The following is an 18,699-nucleotide window of genomic DNA, read 5'->3' as shown; positions in this document are numbered from 1 at the left end:
AACACTGCAAATAGCAAAAACATAATAAATATTAAAAAAGAGGGGGGAGCGGAGAAGGGAAGCAGGTTTCTTGGCTTGCTGAACACTTTTAATTGAAAATTTGGCAAAAACAAGAACAACGAGAAAAAGTACATTTCCAGATGTATCTGCTCTTCCTAAATCTGTTTTGGGAGGAAGCCAACAGGACAGAGAAATTAGGAAAGCATTTCCCACACTACAGGTCACAGTAAAATTGAATGGGTCTCCTGATATTAGATGCTGAGTCCCACCCCTCACTGGTACCCTGATGATGTACAGCTCTCCCAGGAGGAAAAATGTTAAGAAATATGTTTGTTTCCACAGAACCTTCTCCACTGCTAAAAAGCATCTGAAAACAATGGATTCCAAAACAGACATGAGAAAGTAAAATTTGTGTTTTACCTTTGAAACATCATCTTAGATATATGCTATGATTTTGAAAAAAACAAAGATATCACCAAACATATATATTATTAACTTTTTAAAAAATTACATTCTGTGTCTGAAGTAGTTTTGCCATCTCTTGCTTTACAAAATAAAACATTTGCAAAGTAAAACATTTCAAGCGTGTTATCATTTGCCTTAGTTCTTCTATAAAAGATATATTATCATAGCTTAGTTTAGGAGAACTGCATACATTAATGGAAATTTACAGTAACTTAGCAGAAACAGAATTATTAAATCAAATATCTTATATACATCTAATATTTATAGAGCTAAAATGTATATTAAAAAAATTTCAGGTGTGTAAACATAACTAGTAGAAATAAACCCTGAACAGATAACTGCATTGAGATCTTTCTGGATATGCACAACCAGAATACATTCTACCAAAAATAAAGAAAAAAAGCACATCCTAATGCTTTAATCTTACAGTATTATAGGGCTGTGTCCTGCTATTCAATCTATTTAACCTTATTTTTGAAGTTCATTTCTATCAGTAAAGACAGACATATTAAAATGCTGTTCAAAATTACAGCAATATCCCATTGAAACCAAAGTCCGCAAAGTTCAAACATGAAACAGAACTCAGTTTTACTGAGATATACACAAAACTGGCTTTTCAGAATAATCTGGTGTAAGTGGACTACACAGCAGCAATACTGATGAGATAATTATCAGTGACTAAATTATTCAGTACTGATTGTTTCTTTAGAGGAAAACATCACTTGAGTCCTGAGTACTACTTTTTCATCCTGCCATTTAAGGCCACACAGCTTTGAAAATCCAACTTCTTACTGAGGTCCTTCCCAAGCCACTGATTCATCACAGAAATCCCAACTTTGATAATAACCACCTGAATGTTGAGCATTAGGCTGGCTTTTCTCCTGAAGTACATTCAGCCCAAGCTCTGCACCACAAAAATCAAAGAGCATTTTACAGTGATGTTACAATTTCCATCCTTGAGGATAATCAGAAATTGACTGTGCAAGGCCCTAAGCAGCTGGATCTAAAGTTAGACCTACTTAGACTGATGGTTTGGATTAAGCAACTTCCTGAGGTCTCTTCCTACCTACATTATTTTCTGATTCCCTAGAAAAAGCAAAAAACAGTAGGTACAATGAAAAGTTGCAGAAGCAGAACACGAGAGGTTTTCACAGCATACAACAGAATTATTGAATAATATTGCTAGAAATAACATTTTGAAGTGAAGAGACAGAAATAACAGCTGGAAAATATTTCGTTGAAGTGTTATTCAAGTGTTGCTTAAAATGGTCAATAGAGCTTTCCAAGGCGCATGATAGCACAGCTTTATATACATAAATTCCTTGCCTTCTCAGCATTCTCAAACAGAAGTTTGCATATTCTGCTTTTCCCCCTTTCCACATACATGGAAGAAAGGACTGCCCAGGTTATCTGACTGAGTTAACATAATTTTTTTTCCTTTTTTTTATTTGTTTGTTTTGTTTTAATGAAACAGCAAAATATCTAAGGAGTATATCACAAATTCTTTGGACTTGAGTGGGGTTGAAAACACTGGAACACACTAAACACCCTTTTTTCTTATCTGAGCACTAGGATGTGTGCAGCAATTCCAGGACTGGTCTAAGAATTCAGAATTTGCAGGGGAATGGTAAAGAAAGTGCCTGGACACTTCTGGTTCATCTATGTCAGTCTTGGTACTTTCACTGACGAGAACAAAGAGACATAAGGTGAAATTCACTTCTTCACAGGGCAATGACTACAAGTCTCAAAGCAGAAAACACTGGAACATTTATCAGCAAGAAATACTGAGCTCTAAAGCAGATAGTTAAGGATAATCTACATGTCAGTATAAGAGCAACATTTTTTCAAGAGTTGCCAGTGAGAATTTTTACTTATAGAGAAAAAAAAAATCTGTTGAAGATTTAGATGTGAACTGAAAGAAAAAAATTCATCAACAATTGGGAAATTAGATTAGATTGTATTGCAGACATTCAGATTAAAGAGACAGGATGAAAATTGGATTTTTCTACAGAAATGCAGCTCTTCTGCAAGAAAAAAAAAAGCTTGCACTGAGAATATAAGATGAAAAAGAGAACTCTACTTTCACCTTTCATTTTTGGTAAACTACTTTTTTCCTTTGTGTCATAGTTTCCTGGTTCATTAGAAGTTTTAGACAGGTTGATTTTTCCATGCACCATTCTGTCTCACTGAGGCTTGGTGTTCAGGTTCTCGCTTCCATGTTTAAAAGCTCATCACAAATTGCTGCTGAAACAAAGTCCAGAAGGGATTTCAGGAACAGTCAGCAGCACTGTTCTCTCTCAGGCTCCAGCAAAACACCACTGGAGCACCTGAGCAGCAGAACCAGGCACAGGAAAAGCCTCAGCTGCACCCAGGATGAAGCAGAAACAATCACAGCCAAAAGGGACAAAGAGCAACTCCACAACTCTTGACTTCTGTGACCAGAATGGAAAATGAAACACACAGAAAGAAGGACAAGGTATGTGACTGAGGCAGGACAGAGCCTCCAGCAGATCCACACTCACCTGTGGAAGGGGCTGGGTGCTCCCCCTCTGCAGCCCACCTGCAGGCACCTCACTGCAGCCAGACAGAAAAATCCCCTCTCTCCCCTCACTCCCACCCATGCCTTATCAGCTGAGACTCCTGATTAACTCACATACCAGATTGTAGCCCAGAGCTCCTGCTCTCTTAGAGAGAGGAACAGTAGCATCTCAGTCATGCCAACTATTTGCCCACAGAAGTCCTGCTTAATTATAGCAAATTACAGTCATGTGTTATGGCTTTGATGTGACTCTAGAGCCCTTCAGAATGAAAAGAAAACCACAGAGTACTGGAGGAAATCCAAGGACAAAGGATTTATCCAAAGATAAAACATCATTATGAAATAAAATTGTTATCTGATAATACACTGCCACCACTTTTAATCATGCATTTCAATGAGATTTCTAGAAATATTTCCAGTTTAAAAGGAAATTCCCTACCCAAGTAACACTGGCTGATGAGTTTACTAGACATTCACATGTTAGAAAGCAGGAAAATTACATATGCTCTTTCAAAAGATCAAATTCGGCAACATCACCCAAAAGAGAGAATATTCGCACGTAAAATTCAGATTAAATCCATTCCATCAGGATTCTAAGGTCAGAATTCATGGCAATACGTTTGTTTACTCTTGGCCCCCACACCCTTTGCCAAATCTTTACATAGTCATAAATAGCAGATTTCCACTCCCATTTTTGAGGGAAATATCACATACCTTGTTGCAATATGAAACCTGTCCTCCAAGGAAGTTTTCTGCTTCACTTGAGTGGATCATTATGCCAGCTACCACCAAAGCTGAAGGTTTAGTGCTCTTCTGCACACTTGTGTGGAAATCCCAGAATGTTGTTTGCTGAGCATGGCATGCAAGTACATCACAGCATAGAACAGGAAAAAAAAAAAACTTAAAAAAGACACCTTTGCAGAAATTAAAATTAGCATTTCCTGACTACTGTGTGAATTTTTGGGACTGTATTTTGGTAGGTTATATTTTTAGTGCCTTCTATGTCCATTTAAGAAAGGTTATGAATAACGCAAGTTATCTGATTTACTCTGAGAGGTCTGATAGAGGATTTAATAGTTGATAAAAATTCAAGAGTTCTGGAGTTATTATTTTCTTCTGATTTCTTCAAGATCTTCCTAAAGCTCTGCACAGATGCCCCCAAACTGTTTCCGCTCATATTTTTATATAAATGACAGGCTGGCAGAGAACTGGGGATTGTTCTGCTATCCTTCTTCCTGAGGATGCACACCAAACAAGATAACTTTCCTGTTCAAAATCTATTTCTCAATTTTCAGAATTAAAAACATCTGGGTTTTCCATGTCAACTTGTGACATCTTGAAACTCCTCTGAAATAAATGAAAGACCATTTTTCCACTGCTGAATATTCTGGCCAAAGCTGAAGAGTAATTTGATGGTAACTGGAAACCAAACATTATTGATTGTAAAAAAATAATTTGAAATGGAATTGGCTTATAAAATCAAAATGTTTTTCAGCAGCAATCCCTAATATTCGTTTTAGTAATGTTCCTAGAAAAGGTCAGTCAGTGTAATTGGACTAGTTCTGCCCAGGGCACAGGGCTGGGCCCCAGTAGAACCGTGTTCTATTTCCCATTCAATATGACTGACCTTCAGCACATCCGTGTCTCTCTAAGGAAAAGGGATACTGACTTGCAAACGGCTTTGTGATAAGCAGGTGAAAAACACTTTATCACCTCTTAGTCTAATCCTTACTAATTAATGACATAATAACTGGTTTGGTCTTGTTGCTCATTAGGTCTTGATGTGGTAATTGGTTTATCCTGATGGCTTTATTGAATAAAGCACTTCCATGAGATTAATTTCCCATCAATGTATAATGCACAAACTGTTTTCCTGCAGCCATGTAAAGCATGTGTGTGTGGCTGTATAAACACAGGTTTTATGAATACAGTCTGAAGTACTAGAAAGCCAAATTTAATCTGCATCCAGTTAGTTCTTTCAGAGACAAGAAGTGTGAAACCCTGGTATCTTAGTTCACTGACAGAGTGGAGGTTTCTCCACCCATGACAAAACCTATCCTCAGCTTCTCAAGCCAGTAGTAATGCATAAAATTCAGTAAATGAGCCTAGTTTCTTTATTATGAGCCCTCTGAATTCTTACTGAAACTCTACTGCTCTAAAGTTTTCCTCCTGCATAAGTGATCCTAAATCAATGTTATGCAAAGATGTAGGAATTTCCTTCACAACATGTAATAGAAAATATCTCTGAGGTACAGAAACTGTTATTTTACCAATAAATTAACAGCCCTTTCCCAAAAAATATTATTTTAAACTACTGCTCTGATCCTAAGAAAGAAAATATAAATCATGAAAAATGGTATCCTTCAGCTGAACTTCCTTTCTGAAATTATTCTCTATTTTTAAGTGGATATCAGATATGACTCACAGCATTAAGATGTACAGTTTGTCTGAGACTTTGAAGAACGAGAGAATCATTAATTTCTGTTCAGACTGAGATAATTCATGCAGGAATTTGTGTATGACAAATAGAAACTGCTTCTTCAGTCTCAAGCAAGAAGGAGATACTCAAATGAGTGTACTGTAGCCAGGGCCGAGAAGAATAAATAAATTTGAATCCCAAATAAATACTGGGTCCTCCTGATGTTTTTTCTTTGTCTACCTCCCCATGACAATCAGCACAGAGCCACCACAGGGCAGAGCTCTCTCAATTCTTGCCCTCTTACACAGCCCTGACAAAATTTTATTCTCTCCTCCATGTCTTTTCCTGCATCTACTCATTTTTGGTAAGGACAGAACTAGCAACAAGCAAGGCAAAAGCAATTATATTTGTTCTGGGTCCTTTGATGCTCCCTGATTCTCAGCAGTTTATAGGCTTTTCCTCATATTTTGCTCCATTTTTTCTTACTATAACAGTTAGACATCCAAATGCACTAGATTGTTTTTTTGTGTTTGCTACCTACTTACATTTCTGGCAGTTCAAGCTGATTGCAGAGGGCCCTAGAAATTTTCTCTGAAGTTTTTTTTTTTTTTTTTTTATGTATGTAATCTTGAATTTGTCCCAATTCTTTTTAATTCATAGCAAAGAGAAAAGATTGCCTGGATATGTTTTGAAGCAATTTTCAATCATTTTGGAAGTATCTACTCTAAAATATTGAACTACTTGCAGGCCGGGGCACTGAAATCAAAGATTAAAAACCAAAATAATTCATGCTTTTTTCATAATTAGAAGGAAGAAAGTGTTTGCATAGTTTCAGGACATGATTTCAACACAGCACCACATTGCCTCATATTCTCTATTACAGCATTACCATGTAACTATCCATCATGTCCACTAGACATAAAAAAATACACCAGTAAGTAACCAATTATAATCAAAGTATTATTAGCTCTAAGACTTAATACATAGGAATTATGCCAAAATAGCACAAAGAAATGAATAGCAAAACCCAGAGAGTGCACTAACACCAGGGGAAATATGTACCTGAATCAGGGCATAGTGAAAGTGAGAACTGGCCATCAGGCTTCTACCTTTCTCATGAGGAAGACATTATCCCAGCAGTCACTGTGTATTAAACACAAATATGGTATCAAACTACTGAAAAACCACTCTATCTTCTGTATGTATGTAATACCTATATTACCTTTTTTTTCCCGCTGCTCAGGAAAAGGAAAAGTGAAAAATTAAAAAATTTTTGTACATACATATATATATGTTATATACATATACATATACATATAGCATTCAAATTTATGCCATTTTTTCCTCCTTTTTTGTAGCTGTTCATTTGTTCTGAAGGACAATATGGTCATATCTTCTACTGTAACACCTAGGATCAAGAAATTAAAATGAAGCAGGGAAGAGTTGAGAGAGAGAGTATGAAACAGGAGAAAAGACATTTAGAGAAGAGAGAAAGTTAAATAGAAGAGAAAAATAGTTTGTCTTGACGTTTTTTCTCACTGCAATTTCATTTCATTCTGGTCCCTACACAAAAGAAAGATGCTAGCTGAGGATAGTATCTTCACAGCTGTTTGGAAGGACCAGACAGTTTTAGTTCACAAAAAGAAGCTAATATGCTTACTGAACCAGCCACAGCAAACACATGAAGTGTGCTATTGTGAAAAGGCACTCAGTTCAACTGCTGGCATAGAGAAGCTCTCAAGAGAGATCTACGAAAGTTCTTGCACAAAATGTAAATCACATTGCCAAAGCAAAGCAAGCAAAGGACAATTGTTCCAAACACCTGCGTTCTGCTCATCAGTTCGCTGATCACGCCCTCGTGATTTGGTTTTGGGAGAAACCTGATGATCTCCATGGCAGCCTTTCATTAAGCAGTAAAACCTCCACACCCAAATTTGTTAAAATGTTATATTCAAGCATTAGAAAACATATGGCACAGATTTGTAATTGGAGTTTCGTGCCTTGGCTGTAGCAGTTGGAGGCCACCTTCCTCCTCTAACGCCAGACAGAGACAAGAAATAAATACAGACTCCGTGATTTCCTGCTGGGCTTGCCTTGCTATGGTTTTCCTAATTTGCTTTGTCATGTAAACTCTTTCACACAAGTGTCTGCACCTCCTCTAGTTCCATTATATTCCTGTTGTGAGCAGCAGATTCTTTGTGCTGGGGATTGCTTACTTGGGGTGAATGTTTGCTCCTTTTTGCATGGAGCACTCACAGATGGTGAGGTCAGCATAGATTTGTATCTTAAAGGCCAAGTTGTCTCTCCATATGTCAACCCATGTCACCCCATCTCCTGTGCAGGGTGAGCAAAAACAAAATCACAGGCAGAAAGCAAAACAAAAGCAAGCAGCAGAAGACTGAAAGAGCAAGTGTTGAGTGACATAGCAACTTAGAAATCCTTTGAACAAGTCTACATCAGACAGTGTGAAGCTGTGGAAAAACATCACAGTGGGCAAAAGCAAGCTAAGGTATTTCTTTTTTAAAATGTCCCAGCAGCATCAAAATAATATGAAATGTGGGAACAACAGAAGCAGAGACTTTCAGCAAGCAATGGGAGTGAGTGAGAAAAAAGACAAGCAGAAGGTAGTTTGATATCTGGATATTTCTGAAACTGTTTTCTGTAAGCCTTGGTCTGGGTTAGATAGACAACTAACTGCAATACTGAGTACTGACATGACACCTACCACACTCAAACTTACAAGATATCTTTTTACAAAGCATAAAATGGAAGTAAACTGTGACTATTTTAAAAGTAAAGACCCTGAGCTCTTTCAGACTGTATTACATTTTGGGTGTACCACAGGACATTCAGAAGGACTAGAATTCTTAGGAATTATTTGCTGGCAAACATAAGTTAGTCAAGTTTGAAGGCTGAAGAGAATCTTGACACCAAGAACAAGAAAGAATTCAAAATAATGTGGGAGATACAGAGAGAAATTTGAACATCAGTCTTCAAGACTGAAAAACAAAACAGAAGGGTAAAATATCACCAAACAAATTGCTGTATTTGGGAGAAGATGCAAAAACTTCAAAGGATTCTATCACTTTGCAAGAATTTGGGAATATCAACAGAGTTTTCACAGCATAAACAGAAAGGATAACCAGACTAACAGTAACTCCAAGGCATTTTTCAGTAACTAGTGAATAATATTTCAGCAGAAGACAAATGGACTACAATCTGATAGGCAGTACAACATTTAAATTTAAAGGCACACATTCTTGGTTTCACAGTAAGCAGATTCGGATGCCAAGCCAAAGGAATACTCCAAAGTGCCCAAAAATTTCCAGATCATAACTGATCTTTGCACATTTCTACTTCTTCTCATTATCTGGAATTTATCATATTGTTCCTGCACAATAAATACAAACAATTAAGTTGTCCACCAGTTCATTCTAGCAGATGCTTGTTCTCAGGCACCTTAAAGCCTCAGTTAAAAATAGATTCAAATCTGGAAGACACTATAATGAAGTTCTTGCCAGATCTGATAGCACACTGTCATGCAGTGGTATGAATTTAAGCAGCTCTCAGCACAGTGTCATTTCAAATGTGTTACTCCAGTTCTCTGACAGAAGTAGATGAATCATCTTTATTAATGTTTTACAAACTGTAAAAACTACAAAGTGCTATCTCAAAGCAAACAATGTCAGTAACTAAGTTTTATTTAACTAAAAGCCCAAAACAGAAACATAATGTTTGAGATATCTGGTCGTATTACTGAGAAAATGCAAATTCTGATGAAAAGGAATGCAAAAATAAAATCCCCATTATAGGCATCTGCACTTAAAGCTAGTACTACTGTGGATATAAAACAGCAAATAGTATTTTCAAATATACCCACTAATATACTCCTCAGTCTTTAAATTCACCCTTAAAAATGTAAGCTATCTAGCTTGTGAAAAAATGGAGCAGGTATCTCCCAGATGATAAAAGTTCCACGTGCTATTGCAAGTACAACAATTAGGGGATACCTAAATGTGCTACAAAAAGCAACCTTTTGTAATTTATATCACAAATTGTTATAGATATAAAATTCAGCTGCAGAGCATTTCCAAATGCCTACCAACAAACCTGCATTTCATACACCACAGCGAACATACACATTCAAGAATTCAGAGAGATAAAAATAAGGAAAACTTGTGACATCCCCCAGTCAGATTTGGTTAATAATCTTGCTGACTAGAGGTATCTTCTAAAATGTGAAACTTGAAGACAGACACAGTCAGTAAAGTTTTAGGTGTCTATCCAGGCCCTACCTGGTTTGTGTTTGTCAGGAACATTATTATACAGACACTATACAAAGACACCATTATACTGGATACATCATTTCGAGGCAATAAAATTAGGTTAAAGTAACTTCACACTGGATTTTCCTATTCTCTCTCAAAAAGGATGAAGAAAGTATTTCCTCACCATCTGCCCTGGTACAGCTCTGTTTACATATCATGTCAAATTTCCAAACCTCCCTTCATTTGATTTGTTGACACAGAGTCCAGTAAAATATTCTGGATCGTTAACAAGACCTAAATATTTTTTCTTTTTTCTTTTACATAAACATGTGGGTGGTTGGTGGGTTGGTTGGGTTTAACTCAGAATTTTTAAGTCATCCTAAAAATGATACAATATGCTTAAGGCACGCTTTAGAATAATTTTATGAAGAGGGATTTTCCTGGTTTACACATTAAACCTGCGGATCAGATGGAAAGTATGACCAACAGCTTGTTTTCTTGTTCAGTTCTAGACCTTTTCAGGACTTTGGAAAATGAAGCTGATTTTCTCTTTTTAAATATCTGAGACACAGAGCACTTCTCCAGCTGTTCCTGCCATCACCCAGACAGACTTTAGCTGCTCCACGTGAGGAATTTTATCACTGATGCAAAATGAACGAGATGAACTGATGGTCCCACAAGAGCAGCAACTCATGATTCCATCTTTCCTCATGGGTAACAAGTTTCCACTGCCTCCACTTTTGAATAAATACCTACTTTATTCCTTTAACACTGTCTAGCCTCTGTTCCAGGTAGCCTCCAAGGCATCACTGCAGTTACCCACTGGGCCCTGGCTTCATCAGTGCTTGTGTCTTCCTTGCTGAGAGCTGGGCTTTAACCACCCTGTCATCATTTCAAAATCTAACAGACACAGTGAGAGTTTCTAATGACTCCATCTGTTCAGCTGTGAACTTCATCCTGCTGGGACTGGAAATGCAGATGGGAAAGAGAATGACACTCAGTTGTTTGGGCTTTGGGATGGGGATTTTTATCTGTACAATCTCCTGAGGGCAAGTGCACTGTCTTCAAGATCCTTTGGGATACCACAATGGAGAGCTGGACACACCAGTTGATTTTGGTAATCACACACACTTTGCTAATTGGTCCTATTGTCTGAAGCCACTTCTTAAAACATTAAAAGAAAAACCAATGTCATCTGGTTAGAGGTAGCTAAAATTTATCATATCTAAAAATAGTGATTCAGAAAGAAGAAAATACCCAATATTTTAATAAAATGTTTTCCAGAAAAAAACTGGTGAAATCATCTTCACTCTTATCTCAAAAAGAGGCAAAACACATTCAAACTTACTGCTCCTGGTCCAAGTTATTTGCATATGGGCTTACCTGAAAAACAACATTTAGCTGAAGGAATTACAGAATTACACACAATGATTCAAAATTCCTATGAGATAAAAGCTTTGGGTTTTCAGCTGCAGCATTTTAATATTCAGGGGTTTTTTCCTCTGATAGTAATCAGAAAAAATCCTTTAGAAACAACAGTAGCAAAATTAATAGAGATCAGACTGCAGGAAAGAATAAATACATCATCATCTTTCCCTGTATTTAAAACTGACTTAGAACAATGTAATGCCTTGCACTGCTACAGGCAAAGTTTCACATTTCTCATGTGATTTCCTAATTATAAATGAGTAAAAATATGGTCGAAATCGCATAGAGTGAAATTATTTATTAGGTAAATTGAAATCAGTGCAGAGTCAAAACAACCTTCCAAGATGAACTTACAACATAAGTAATAAAAGTATTTCAGGCAAAGATAAAAATACATCAGCCTAAAATGATGCAAATAAGTCTTTTTTACAGGGGACAGAAATGTTTTGTTCTTCCCTCTGCAGCAATAAAAGTACCAGATTACTTTTACGTTGATGCATTTTATTTACACAGATTGTTGTCTCATAATTAACTGTTCCAGAAAAAATGTGTTCATTCTCTTGACATACATGTCATTTTAATAATTATAAAGGGAATAGCAAGGCTTGGAGTTTTCCTCAATTCTTTTAAATTAAAACTTTTATGCCGTTACACATATCTATGTCTGTGTGTGCACATCTGTTTACGTACAGGCACACTCTATTCAAGAGAAAAAAAATGTTTAAATAATTTCTCTCTTACTACTTCAAAATTGCTATTCATTTTTAATATTTCATGTTCATTATCATTTGATGTATGATCCCAAGAACATATATATTCTGGTGATAAAAATATGAACATTTACAAATAATTAGATGCGATTAGTCTACTGCTGGCAGTTATGGGACTAGCAGTATCTTATGTGGAAGCAGATAAAATTTAGGGGAGGAGATGTTAGTTTGAAACTTTTTTTTTTCTAAATCTAAAAAATATTTCTAATTTTTTCTCTATATGTAGTCTGATTATTCTGTACAACTAGGAAATAGAGGGAGTGGGAAAGTGTATTTTTTAAGACCATATCCTCTCCAACAAAAAATTCTAGAAGATTTTTGTATTCAAAAGTAAGATTTATTTCCAAAAACAAACTGTACTTTTGACTTAAAAATTTTGTCTCCTAAAATACAGAAACCAATGTACCTCTTCATTGTAACTGTGTCAGTGAAGTAACTCAGTGATGGAGGCTGTCCTGTTAAAGCTGTCCTTTTTCAGTGTTGAAAGAAAGGGTGGTTTTACACCACAGCCTCCACTTTTACACCACACCTGAAGTTCAGGCTTCCAGCAAGCAGCACTCCAAGGACCAGGACCTGTGTGCTGCTCTTTAACCCATGCTCCGAAACTCCTCATTTCCCTCAAAACACTTCCTGCTGCCTGTCACAGCCTGTCCCTGTCACAGGATCTTCATGTATTGCTCCCTTCATGCAAGGCAAACGTGGTAAATCCAGAGAAATTCAGAATGGATACAGCCCAAAGAAAAACTATCTATTTTCTGCCTAGTGAACCCCTCCGTTAATTTCTGATGGGGTTTTATATCAACCAAGTGTTTTTATGAAGGCAAGCTTTTTTTTCTTATATTTACAACTCATAAAAAACTTTGTTAAAGATATAAAGGTTTTAAAATTAAGCACTCAGAAGTTAGAAAATTCCTAATAATTTAGACAGCCTTTGCCTCCAAATTTTATGGTTCATGTACATATGCACCACAAAACAATCCTTAGCTTTTTTTCCCACCGGCTTTGAGCCAAATAACATATCACTCCCCAGGCCTGTCTTCACAGACAGCTGAACCACTTTAATTGATTTTTTCCCAAAAAGACTCCCCCAGGAAGCCATCCAACATGACTATTTCAAGCAAAAAGTTAATGTGTCAAACTTCAGCAAGTGCAACTGGTTGTATTTGGAGTTCTCAGGGAGTATCACAGACGGGCTCACTGCCACCTCCTTGCACACGGGTAGATAATGGGCATTGTGAGCATTCAGGGACAGAGGATTCCTGAGCAGACAACAGGGCCCAGCCACTGCCCAGCTCAGCCACCCTCCCCTGCCATGCAGGGGGCAGGAAAGGGCTGGGACAGGGGAGTTGGGACACTGCACTCGGGCCCCTGGGTTTCCTGAGATCCCCTTGCCTGAGCGTGAGCCACGCCGCTGCTCATGACAGCCCTTGGATGACTGTGAGCACTGCCCATTGTGGGATCTGCGTCAGCCGCTGTGAATCCTCACTCGCTGTGCCAGCCTGTCCTGTCCCCTGCCTGCTCTCAGGACAGACTGCAGGTATGAGCTCAGCCAGCCCGCCTGCTACTGTTCAGAAACCAGATTTCTGCTCTTTCTGTTCAAGTCAACATAATACTGCTATTTCATTTTTGTAGCAAAGAAACAACCAAAGACAGGCAGGTTTCTTCTGCCACTGGAGCTAGAAACAGAATCAGAATTCCTGCCCCATATAACTCAACCTAACAAGAAGTCTGTATTAAATCACATGAAAAGGACTTGCAAGAAAATCTTATCTCTCTTGCAATTATTAAATCTACTACTAAGTAATATAATTGTGTACTATTTGCAGGATATGACTTAGATTACCTATAAGCTCCATCATTTTAATTCATTTTTAATAGAACCAAATTAGTCAATTTTACAGTATACTAAATTTCTTTCATGTTCATTTGAACCATGTACATTTATTATGAGTCAATTTCCTGAATGAATTCAGGGCCATCTCTTGGATTCCATTACAGAATGCCTGCCTGCCTTGCAAGGCTTCATACTGCATGAGCAATGTTCCTGATATTCCTGCTACATTATCTGAACTTAGATAAGGTATCACTCCACTGCACATTGGAGCTTGAAGTGTTGGCATATCCTTAAATTGCGTGGTGTGGTTTTCTTTTTCCATTAAATGCTTTTTATTTCTATCACTGGGCTCACAGAATCAAACCCAAGACTGAATCTTTCTGCAGATTTAATCATGCCTCGCTCATTTTAATAGCCATTTAAAAGCATATTAATACCTATTTACATACCTATCTTTATTGTACCAGCTCAAGAAAGTAATTTCTTGCCTTCAATGGATTATTCCAAGGCAGATTTAAAAAGTACAAGTCAATGCTTTAGAAAGTGGAGCTGTGGCTGAGGTGGCACAGTCAGCTGGCAGCAGTCAGCACTTACTGATGGCATCCAGATAAGGGATTCACTTCTAGCTCCTTTTGTTCTCACAATTTGAACTCTAAACTTTTATAATCTGCTCTTACACAAATGGGCCTGTCCCTCCCAAGTAAACACAACTTTAGCAATGGAGACAAGGTCTCCCTTACTTTACTTTCAGAGGTTTTTTTATTTCAAGCTGTTTTTCTTTCAAAATAGGAGAAATAAACACTCAATTATAAATATAATAAATAAAATAAATGCTCAATTCACCACAAACACTTATTGTATAGCCCAAAGTGTCCACAGCATGTGATGGTAGCAAGGAGGTTGGCTTACTTTGATTGAAGAGGGATGTGAAAAGAGTTCTCTGGCCTTTGGAGATTTAAAAATACAGCCCTCCATTTCCTGAGGAGTTTTGCTTTTCAACTATAGAAGCTCATAGGGCTTTTGTGGCTGAGTTTGAATAATATTTTAAAAATTAAAATCATGTGAGCCTTTTTGCCTACTTTAACTGTTGTATCATTAAACATGTGTAGATTTATTGACATATAACTGAAAGGAAGTTTATCTTCTCACTGAGAATAATGACATTAAGATAAGGTGACCGTCATTAAAAATGATCTCCGTGGCTTCAGTGCCCAAATATATTCCTAAACATTCAAGAAAAGCCGTATTTCCTAGAAGGAGGGGAGGGGAGGGGAGGGGAGGGGAGGGGAGGGGAGGGGAGGGGAGGGGAGGGGAGGGGAGGGGAGGGGAGGGGAGGGGAGGGGAGGGGAGGGGAGGGGAGGGGAGGGGAGGGGAGGGGAGGGGAGGGGAGGGGAGGGGAGGGGAGGGGAGGGGAGGGGAGGGGAGGGGAGGGGAGGGGAGGGGAGGGGAGGGGAGGGGAGGGGAGGGGAGAGGAGAGGAGAGGAGAGGAGAGGAGAGGAGAGGAGAGGAGAGGAGAGGAGAGGAGAGGAGAGGAGAGGAGAGGAGAGGAGAGGAGAGGAGAGGAGAGGAGAGGAGAGGAGAGGAGAGGAGAGGAGAGGAGAGGAGAGGAGAGGAGAGGAGAGGAGAGGAGAGGAGAGGAGAGGAGAGGAGAGGAGAGGAGAGGAGAGGAGAGGAGAGGAGAGGAGAGGAGAGGAGAGGAGAGGAGAGGAGAGGAGAGGAGAGGAGAGGAGAGGAGAGGAGAGGAGAGGAGAGGAGAGGAGAGGAGAGGAGAGGAGAGGAGAGGAGAGGAGAGGAGAGGAGAGGAGAGGAGAGGAGAGGAGAGGAGAGGAGAGGAGAGGAGAGGAGAGGAGAGGAGAGGAGAGGAGAGGAGAGGAGAGGAGAGGAGAGGAGAGGAGAGGAGAGGAGAGGAGAGGAGAGGAGAGGAGAGGAGAGGAGAGGAGAGGAGAGGAGAGGAGAGGAGAGGAGAGGAGAGGAGAGGAGAGGAGAGGAGAGGAGAGGAGAGGAGAGACATGGTATCAACACAGCACAGCACTTGAATTTCTAAAACAAATAATAAGTGAAAAGGTAAAATAAATTGTGTTTCATCCACTTGTGAATTCTGAAGTGCAATGGAAAGTTGCACTTCACATAAATCTGTATCACACGTTTCAGGTTATTTGAAGACACATTTTTTTATTAAAATAGAATTATTAAAAAAAAAATAAAGAGAAAGAACTAGGTTTTATTAAAATGAATTCTCTGTCCAGTCAAAAAACCTGAGCAAAGGCCAGAACAAAAGGGCAGAAATGTACATTTTTAATGGTGCAGAAACAGCCAGAAACCTGTGGAGTCTGTGCTCTCTGACTGCATTTATTTCCTGCAACACCCTAATGCTTTTGGTGAAGGGTAAAATAGTGGCATGTTGCCTCATACATACAGAGCTATCAGCAAATATTGAACAAGTTTAGCATCAATTAATACATCTGGGGGAAATGGAGTATCTACTCACTCACCTTCCCCAAGTAAAGAGAAACTTCCCTCATAACCATAATTGAAGACCTCACCCAGACTCCCTTCTCCTCTGGATGACAAAACTTGAACATACTGTCTCCAGCACAAGAGACATTACTGAGCATCATTGCTTCAACCCTGCTCACACATTTATTTTTATCTTAGGCAGGCTTTGCAGTTGTGGACTGTTGTGTTTACTTGAGGCATTAAAGGGAGGCGAGCAGACACGAGGTGCTCATGAAAGGCTTGATGTGAATCATCACGGGTTAGTAGCAGTGGAATCCACCCCAGTAAACAGAACTCATCCCCAAAGAGCAAGCCTAAACTCTAAACTGCTAACACAGTTTATGGCAATTTGAAAAGACATTGGAGAATCCATTTTTAGAGCATGACCACGATGATTTCTCATTTTGTCTTCAAGCAGTAATAAATGTTTGTTAATATTGGGGTGGGGGAGGAAAAAAGAATTAGCAAGCACAGCTCATAAAAGTCATTTAATCAGTGGCACAGTCCTCATTTCCCCTCATGTTCTCACTGTTGCTCCCTGTGGAAATGCAGGGGAAATGCAGCAAAGCTGTTGGGATTCCCTTGGCCAAGCAGACCCTCCTAGTGAGGGGATGGGACTACAGACACTTTTCATGCCCCTCCAGGTGAGACTTAGTTCTGTCCAGTATGTGCCCTCCAAACAGAAATATTCTCAAAGAGGTGACAACCCCTGTCCTTGTTCTCCTTGATCTGCACAGCAGAGGGGACAGCAGTGTGAATGTGCAGTACAAAGAGCACCATGCATGGTGACACTGTCCTCTGCCACACTGCCTCTGGGCCTTTGGGTGACAGTAGTTCTCAGTTTGTTTATTCTGTTGTAACTCAGTGTTTTTACATCACTTCTCATTCTGAAAGAGTGATTGATCTTACATTGATCTTGCTTCTGCTTATGAACAAAACAGTGAAGATGAGCATTTCATCATCCCACAGATAAGCAGTAGAGATGGACAGCTGGGGGAAGGATCTAGGGCACAAAAGCAAACCAGAAGGGTAATAGGGTCAGTTCTCATTACTCCTGCCATAAATCCCCACCAGTGACAACGAAAATACAGAGCAATTAAAATGGAGAAGAGGCATAAAAATAGAGGAAAGACAAAAAATAGAAATTAGACAGTTTGGCAATAGGAGAGCTGAATGAAGAGCTAGGGATAGCTCTTTCTAATGGATTGCTTTTGTGGTAGTTTCTTCTGTAGAAGGCTGTGATTACCAATTCAGTTTTTTCATGTGAGTAAAAATAATTGATTCAGCCCCAGTTGGACAACATTTGCATTTAATAAATCTTAATTTGAAGGGGTGTTGTTACTATATGGGGTTTTATGGAACCTGAGGTCTCCTCAGAAATGAGTCCCATTTTCATAACAAATGAAATGAAAAAGAGTATTTCTCCTCAGGTAGAACATAACAGAAGAAATACCATTGCAAAATCACACAGACTTTCTTTAATTTCTCTTTAAATTCACAAAAGCAGCAGTAGTACTTCACAGAAAATGCTAATAACCCTTGAATTTATGTAGACTTTTTACTAGTGTGTACTCACCTCTCTCTGACACTGTTACACTCTAGGTGAGCTCCTTGATGAGAAATTACTGACCACATTGCAGGATGATTTCATTAATTCATCTGGGCCAGGACAACCAACTGCCTCAGGTAAATAAGGAATTCCTGATCTGCTCCCAAAGGCTGTCCCTACCTTCCACACAGGCTTGTTTGAGAAATTTTTTTGTTCTGACTGCACATAGTTAGTAAGACTTGAGGTAAGTAGGAACATTTATAATTAATTATTACCCTTAGTTGCCTCAGTCTCCCTGAGGACTGAGTACATTACTAGTGCTGCCCTCTGGGTGGCAGGTTCTTACAGAACTGTATTTCAAATGAAAATTTTCACTATTTTTTAAAAAAAATCTACTACAGAACTGACTTTTTTCACCTTCATCTCACCCTCCCCGGTTTAGGCCAAAGTTTTTCTTACTGGCTGAGTATAAGTAAGAGATTTAACCCAGCACAGAAGTTACAGAGTGGGTCTGCAGGTGCCGGGGGCTGGCAGGGCTTTCTGCTGCCCCACCCAGGATGCTCCCACGCCAGGGCAGCTGTGCTCAGCAGTGTTCCCCACCCCTGAGGGCTTCCTCTGCCTCCTGCCTCTGCTGAAGCATCACATCCCGACCATGCAGCATCATCAGAAGCCCTGGGCAGTGCTGACCAGCGGGGTTTGTCTGGGCTCTCTCTGAAGCAACCTGCAGTGGGAGACGAACGGGGAACGCTTCCCCATGGCCTCGTCCCCTGGCAGGGGCACGGTCACAAGCAGGGACTCCTCTGGTGGGGCCCAGCTCCCCTGTGTGTGACACTATCATTTAAACTGCTTTAGACACTTTGCCTTGTCCCCAGCCAAGTTTCTTCCTTGTTTGAAGTCATGGGTTAAGATATGAAGATACAGACTAAGCCCA

At 39.2% G+C, this 18,699-nt stretch overlaps 1 long non-coding RNA gene across 1 annotated transcript in view; it reads right to left on the bottom strand.

The window, feature by feature from the left end:
- Positions 1-3,152, bottom strand: part of LOC134555322 (uncharacterized) — a 35,765-nt gene extending 32,613 nt beyond the window's left edge. Inside the window, exon 1 of the long non-coding RNA XR_010081405.1 lies at positions 2,988-3,152. This is a non-coding gene — a long non-coding RNA (uncharacterized LOC134555322). The remainder of the gene's footprint in view (positions 1-2,987) is intronic.
- Between the last annotated feature and the right edge of the window lie 15,547 nt (positions 3,153-18,699).

The sequence above is a fragment of the Prinia subflava genome, chromosome 10 (genome assembly GCF_021018805.1).
Source record: "Prinia subflava isolate CZ2003 ecotype Zambia chromosome 10, Cam_Psub_1.2, whole genome shotgun sequence".
NCBI classification, from domain to species: domain Eukaryota; kingdom Metazoa; phylum Chordata; class Aves; order Passeriformes; family Cisticolidae; genus Prinia; species Prinia subflava.
Note: the sequence above shows the minus strand (reverse complement) of the source record. Positions and strands in the feature narration are given on the sequence as shown.